This window comes from Arvicola amphibius, chromosome 2, assembly GCF_903992535.2.
Source record: "Arvicola amphibius chromosome 2, mArvAmp1.2, whole genome shotgun sequence".
Classification (NCBI taxonomy): domain Eukaryota; kingdom Metazoa; phylum Chordata; class Mammalia; order Rodentia; family Cricetidae; genus Arvicola; species Arvicola amphibius.
Genome location: NC_052048.2, coordinates 140,631,893 through 140,639,155, shown reverse-complemented (window position 1 = coordinate 140,639,155; position 7,263 = coordinate 140,631,893). Strand labels below are relative to the sequence as shown.

The 7,263-nt window shown below is 46.5% G+C and overlaps 1 long non-coding RNA gene across 1 annotated transcript; it reads right to left on the bottom strand.

Moving 5' to 3' along the window:
* Positions 1 to 461: 461 nt before the first annotated feature.
* LOC119807863 lies at positions 462 to 5,585 on the bottom strand. The gene is made up of 2 exons (XR_005284363.1): positions 5,173 to 5,585; positions 462 to 882 (listed from the first exon to the last, which is right to left on the bottom strand). It is a non-coding gene; the product is annotated as an uncharacterized LOC119807863 (long non-coding RNA).
* Between the last annotated feature and the right edge of the window lie 1,678 nt (positions 5,586 to 7,263).

Here is a 7,263-nt window from a genome sequence, read left to right as displayed (position 1 = left end):
AGGCCTTATAAAACCACTTGACCTTGAACTGAATGTGCCCTTGCCATGATCTACCTGTACTCCCTGGGCCAAGGTAAAGACCAATGGGCAAGAGCATAGGGATGAAGCTTGTGGGCTTCAGTAGATCCTCAGAGGCCTTACAAGTGGCTTTCCCTCATCTCTCTTCTGGTGAAGGAGCTCCAATAAGCACGAGTTCCTCAATCATTGATTCACTCTGTTTACTTTGAGGTCTACAGCAATCTCCAGGGGACGCTGGTGACATTTAACTCAAATGGCTCTCAAGCCAAGCTCTCTTCGTCTGCATCTGTGGAGTCAGTAGGTATAAATGTGATGCTTATCTTTCAGTTATGCTGAATTTCGCCAGATTCATTTTGGCCTGTTATTTATATTAAAAAAATAATTAAAACTTTCGAATTTGGCATTTAAAGTATTTGATTTCTGTATACCATGGAGTCTTGGAGTTTAGAGAGATCTTGCACATTTAATCCAATGTTCTTATTTTAAACATCAATGAGCCAAGATCTGGGTTTTCACGATGTCTTGCCTCTAGATAAGAACATGAAGCCGTGAACTTAACAGGGACTATGTACAACCTTACTCATTGCAAATGAGCACACATTTCCTATGTTAACCACTGGGCTGTCGTTGGAGGGTCTAGAAGCTGGTCTCGACATGTCTCACGTTGGAGGGTCTAGAAGCTGGTCTCGGCATGTCTCATGTCGGAGGGTCTAGAAGCTGGTCTCGGCATGTCTCACATCAGGCCGCTCCTCGGACCCATGTCTACATTGCTGCTGTCACTTTCTTGCTCCGTCTGGTTTCCCCTGGATGGCTGCCAGGTATGGTGACCCCTCAGCGCCTGCCTCATGGCCGTCCATGGCTACCCTGTGGATACCGATGCATGAGAAGACGACATGAAATCTCACAGGAACAGTTTGGAAGCATGGGGAGTGTCATTAAAGGCTCTGTGGGGAAACAGAGCCAATTGTGTGCTATGACTTGAGTACCTGCCTCAAAACCCATGTGCTGGAGGCTTAATCTAAACGGACCAGTGTTGGGAGGTTGAGGTGAGTAAGAAACAATGGATTAATGTTACTATCATGGGAGCTGCTTGGTTGTTCCAAGAATGGATTTGTCATCTTTTGTCTCTTACTCGCACCCTCTGCCAGGGGTGACGAAGCACAGAGGCCCTCACCAGAGGCCAACCATGAGTGCTTACGTTTTCCAGCTTCCAGAATCATAAGCCAATTTACTCTCTGTTCTCTATAAATTGCCCGGTTTCAGGTAGTCCGTTATTTTTATTCTTAAAAATCCCTGCAGCGGGAAATGCTGGCGAGTCCCGAGTGGCTATAGGCAGGAAACGAGCTCTGGGAACAGCCAGTCCCAAGGCAGAGACTGCTGCCTGTCCCAGAGCGGTGGCCCAAGCAGTGATGGCGGGCCATGTGGCGGGGGAGAGCCAAGCAGAGGCGGGTTCCCAACAGCAGGTGGGCCCTTGTAAACAGGCGGCAGCGAGTAAAAGACACATAGACACAGAAAATAGGCATAAAGCTAAACATTTATTAAAGGAGAGAGGGAGAGAGACAGAGACAGAGAGAGACAGAGAGAGACACGTGTACACACACCAAAGGGAACAGTGAGAAGGGGGGAACCAAGATAGTGGGGAGAGGGCAGAGGTAGCGGGAGTAGGCGTGGCTTGTAAAGGGGCGGGGACCAAAAGAATAACAGTTATAGCAGCAAAAAATACAACAAAACTCTGTGCATCTATGCACCATATGCATACATACACTAACGTTTACCATACATACAAATATAACATGCACATACATGTATGCTATGTTTACATACATGTGCATATAATGGAGGCTGGAAGGCCTAAAATCTGTGGTGTGAGACATTTTGAAACACCCTGGGACCCAGGACAGCTGGTAGTGCAACTCCACTCGGGAGACCGACAGTTATCTCGGATTTAATCACACATTCCGATACGTAAAATTAACCACGACAAGGGGCAAATACCTGACGAAACAAAATCTTGACGTGGAGGTATGGGATAAAAGTTCTTGCCCCTCCCTACTCCCCAGCGACTCCCCCGTGCCCTGACAGGAGGGCTGACATCTGGAACCCAGAGGGCGGCCAGGAGACTAGCCTGTGCAGCTGGCAAGTATCTGGGCTTAGAACAGGGGGGCCCAGCTCAGCTCCTTCTGCTCCTGCTTGCTGGCTCACTCCTTCCCCTTCCTCTACCTTGCACTCGAAGATTTTTTTTTCTTTGTAGAAATCTGGGCTACTCACCTTTTTATCAACGAGGAAACCTAAAAACTCCAGAGAAGCCAGAAACCCTCTGAGCGCAATATATCCTTCCAGCTTTGTGTTCTTCTAAGACCCTCTTGCTGCAAAGGTTCAGCTAATGCCCCCTGACCCGCTAAAACTGGCTGTAGATTATGGAGCAGGCTGCGAGTCAAGCACTGTCATTATCGCTCGTGCATGGATTCTGGACTTTAACTTCATCAGCTTGACTCACACAGACCAAATCAATCCTCTCTGTCTAGACAGAGCAATTTAACTTCTTGGTAACTTAGCAATTACATGGGGCTTATTTATAGGAGAATTTGTAAGTGCGGGACTTGAGGAAGGGTAGGAAGAAAAGATGGGATTTCCACCCTCAACTTTACTAGTGGCCTGCCACGCATTTTGCTTACCCAACTGAAAATATATTTACCAAACTAAATATATGAAATGTTTTATTATTATTATTATTTTAATTTTTGAGATTTTAATTTAATCATAACAATTTCCCCTTCCATTTTCTCTCTCCAAACCGTTCTAGATGCTCCTTCCTGATCGCCTTCAAATCCATGACCTCATTTTTCATTAAATGTTTTTGCATGCATACATGTGTAGTACATGACTTTAGACCCCACCCAACAAGAGGGAGACAGACCTGGTGCTGGAAACCAAGCTGACTACTCAGTGCCAATGAAACCATGGTTATTGGAGAAGATACTACAATTCTAATTTATGAAGCCAACATAGATTCAGGACAATCTATAGACATTTGCCTTTATATACTTATAAGTGTAGTCTTCACCCCTCATTAAGAAAACTTCTCTTTGCAACAGATACTACTACAGAATACCATAGCCAATCAGAATGCAGATTTGTGGGGCCGCACACCAATGGATACATCTACAAAACACTCCTGCATCTAAGGCTCGGGGAACACTGTAGAAGAGGGGGCAGAAAATCTAAGAAGTATAAGATCAGGGACTTTGCTGTGAGATTGTGTCTCCTAGTAACATCAGAAACTATACCACTAAAGTCTCAGCAGTGTGGCCGTCCAAATGTGAGCTGAACAAAGATGACATTGATGGACATGCTGAACTGGATGGAGAAAAGCCCACGAGGCTTCAACCCTATGCAAAGAATCTCAGGCAACTGAAGAAAGCCGGGAACAGGAGAGGAGGTCTTCCCTAGGGAAGACTACACTGACTGGTTGCCCAGTGCCAAAATGGACATACTGACTGGACAGGTTGTATGGAGAAAATATTTTTATGAAAGTCTTCTGATCAAGATGTTTGCAAATTCAAATGATTTTGTTGGAGTCATAGATAGCCTTGAGGTCAGCCTGAAGACTGGGGAGAAGGAAGACATGGCTATTCTATCTTCCTTTGACTATTTACTCATGCTTGGAGGCCAGCAAGCAATGTACAGCAGTGACTTTCAACCTTCCTAATGTTGCGATCCTTAAATACAGTTCCTCGTGCTGTGGTGACCACCCTCTGCCACAACCATAAAATTATTTTGTTGCTACTTTGTCATTGTAATTTTTCTACTGTTGTAATTGTAATGTAATGTAATGTAAATATCTGAAATGCAGGATATCTGATATGAGACCCCAAAGGGGTCTCTACCCACAGGTTGAGAACCTCTGATCTATAGTTTTTTTTTTTTTTTTTTTTGAGACAGGGCCTTGTGTATTCCAAGATGGCCTCAAAGTCCCTATGTAGCCGTGGGAAACTTTGACCTTCTGCCCAGGACTCATGCATGTTAGGCAAGCACTCTGCTGACCGAGCTACATCACAGTCCTGGAATAACTAAGTGTTTAACAGTGTAAGTGTGAGCTCGATTTAAGCCAATTATTTCTCCTAGGCACAGGTGAGTTCGCAAGCTGGGGAAGTCAGAGCTGTAGACTACATCCCAGGGATTTCCTGCCATTTGGCTGTAGCAGGCACAGACAATCCAGTCAGGGGCCCTTCAGTTTTCCGTCCACATTAGCCATTTCGCTTGTTCTTAAGGCTGTCAGAAATGAAGATAGAGTCTCTTGAAATAGCAGGCCAGATAGAAAACCTGTCTGAGCAATGTGTCTCTTGAGTTACAGAAGCATATTCACTTCCTCAATATATTTTTAACTGTAAAAATATATTTCACTATAAGATACAATATCCTTAGAAACATCTCTTTGTCTTATTATGCCTTTCACTAATTGGTCTTTACCCTTATTCAGGCAAAGCTCCCACAGAATTTCAATTGATCCAGCTTATTTGACTTGAGTAAGGTCAGCTACAATGGGTCCCTCTCTACTGCGCATTCAGATTGCATGATGCCACGTGTCATAATGTTGCAATGATGTGTATTGACAACCTTATGCTGGTGATTAATTGCTGGGAAAGTCATTTCTTTATGCTTCCACTTTATGTCATCTTCATAATTTATAAATGCTTTGGGTGGCCGGACATCACAGGGAACTCCAGAAGTTGGTTTAATACTCCCATCCCAATTCGAAAATGAACCCATGTCTTGGGAAAGCCTAGTAGCAGTGAAAGGGTTCCCGAATGCTGATGTGTGCCCAGCACAGTGTAGCATAGTCTGCAAACACCGTTTCAGCTCCCGGCATCTTCATAATAGCCCCCAGAGACAGGTGCTCTGAAGCCGGTGCTACCAGCACAGTGGGAGAGGACTGGGGGGCTTAGCTGCCCAAGATTGCACTAGTGAACTTGAGTACCTGCCTCCCGCTTACCTCATGGGTGGATTCTTGGTACACTTTAGGCATCAGTTCAAAGGTCACTTCCTTGGGCAGTCTCTGCTCACCCCTGGGAAAAGAGCCCTCCTGACTATGGAAGTTTCTCGTGTGAGATTAAGTTCCTTGACTGGGCAACATTTGTCTTGATGTGCACTTACCTTGTTTGCGAGAGCATTTTGTCTCTTTATTGTATGTAAATTCCACAAGGGCAGCAGCTTTGCCTGATGGATTTGTCACTGCAGCTCTGGCACCTATGATGGTGATGAATACTTTCTCCATTCTCAGCCCCTCTTGCTGAAGGACCAGGATGCTAAGAGTGAGCTCTTGATTAAATGCTGGCAGTCACATGGGCTGGGTAGGCAGACGGGATCAAGAGTGCTGACAAGGGCAACAAAGAACTCAAGAGTGAAGACACGCTTTGAACCCAGTGAGCTTGCCCGTGCCTACCTGCTGCCCTGTTTCTTGGGTTTCTCTTGCATGCTTCTACCTGACTCCCCAGCCGTCACAGCAGGTTATTTACTTCCCTGTGTAGTGGGAGATGTTGAAACAGGCTTTGGTTGTCTCCTGACTGATTGGCCCTGGTGTTTGCTTTGCAGAATCACTGTGGGCAGCAGACAGTTTAGGAAATCAAAGAGGACAGCTAACCAAAGGGATTTCAGCATCTCACAGGCTAGCGTGATCTGGGAAGGCTTGACAGGGCCATCCACTGACCACAGACCTCCTGGAACAGTGTCATGGCTCGTGACTAGTCTGTTCCCTTGGTGAGAAGTGACTGTCTCGAATGCCTTGGTCTGTGTGCACTGGCTCAGGAGGATCTGATGTGTTAACCGAGTAAGAAACCACATATGGGGCAAAGCACCTCTTTCCCCTCCACGGTCCCCAGGGAGACCAGAAGGGCCATTCTAGTAGATTCATCCTCATGAGTCTGCCTGCTCCTGATCTTAACAGTGCACAGGAGGGTTCCAGCCAGAGGGGCCCAGAGCAAGCACATTCCATTGGCATTCTGCAGGTTCTAAGTACATCCCAGGCCTTCAGAGCCTGACATCCTTCCAAGTCAGCCGCTGCAAAGGCACATGGGGGTTCTGTCAGTCAGCCCTCAATCTGTGTGTTCTTCCAGACACTACTTCTCCTGCTTGATTTACTTCATATTAAAGGGCTGTCAGTCTGTTCCACAAGGACAGCTTGATAGTACATGAGTGATCCCGATCGAGTGGCAATTTTTGTTGTTGTTTGTTATTGTTAAAAATAATGGCCTGCCCCTCCCTGAGTCCCAGACTCCTGACTCACCTCTAGGCTCTCCCTGGAACTCCGCACTTTGTCGGCTGCGTCTCCATATCACTGGATGGGAATTCTGTGTACCACGGGCATTTTCATCAGAAGTGTTTTCTGTGAGTCCACAGCAGACTCTTTAAGAAATTATCCATCAAATATATCTCTTTTTACCATCTGATGGCTTGGCAACGGGACCATTCTTCTTTCAAATAAAATAAATGTGCCTGCGACATGGTGAGAAAGTCAGCTTTGAAGGGGCTTCGTCTTGGCTCACGTGAGCGGAGTTCCGGGGGGCTTCCTTACAGCAGGACACTAACAACGCTCCCCATGGCTCCCAGTGGGATTGCTTTATTATGTCAGCTGCATTATTGCTTTATGTTAGGATATTGATTAGTGCCTCCTCCTGTCATTGATGCTAAGTTTCTTTACTTTTATCTGCTGTTTCAGCCGACGAATAGTCACTCGGCCATCCTATACTATTCATTTCTCCAGCTCTTCGAGGAGCTGATGGACAGCCAGGTGACCAATGGAGGCCATTGTCCCTTGCCTTGTGAATGCTCCAGGATTACAGGGTAGCCAGAAGTCTCTCCAGAGTCAGGGCTGATGGAGTGGCCCTGATTTAGATGCTCATAGACATGATTTATGGCAGCCCACTGGAGCCTCTAACTGTGGCAGGGCCGGGAGTGGGACCCAGGAATCTGTGTCCTAAAACTGCTCAGGAAAAGGCTGAAATGGGGCTAGAGTTGTGGGGCAGGGGCTCGTATGGTTGAAGAGAGGGGACGGCTGTGAGCCGACTGGGGAACTACACCCTGCACACTGTCCCCTTCAGGCTCTACCTTCCTCTCCGGGCTTCCCCAGCTTCCTTCTTGGTCCAGCCGTCTCTTCTCTCTCCTCTCCTCTCTGCACCCTATAGGCTCTACTACCAAGGAGATTCCAGAGCACACAATCACTTGGAAAAAAGTCCAAACCAGAAAGAT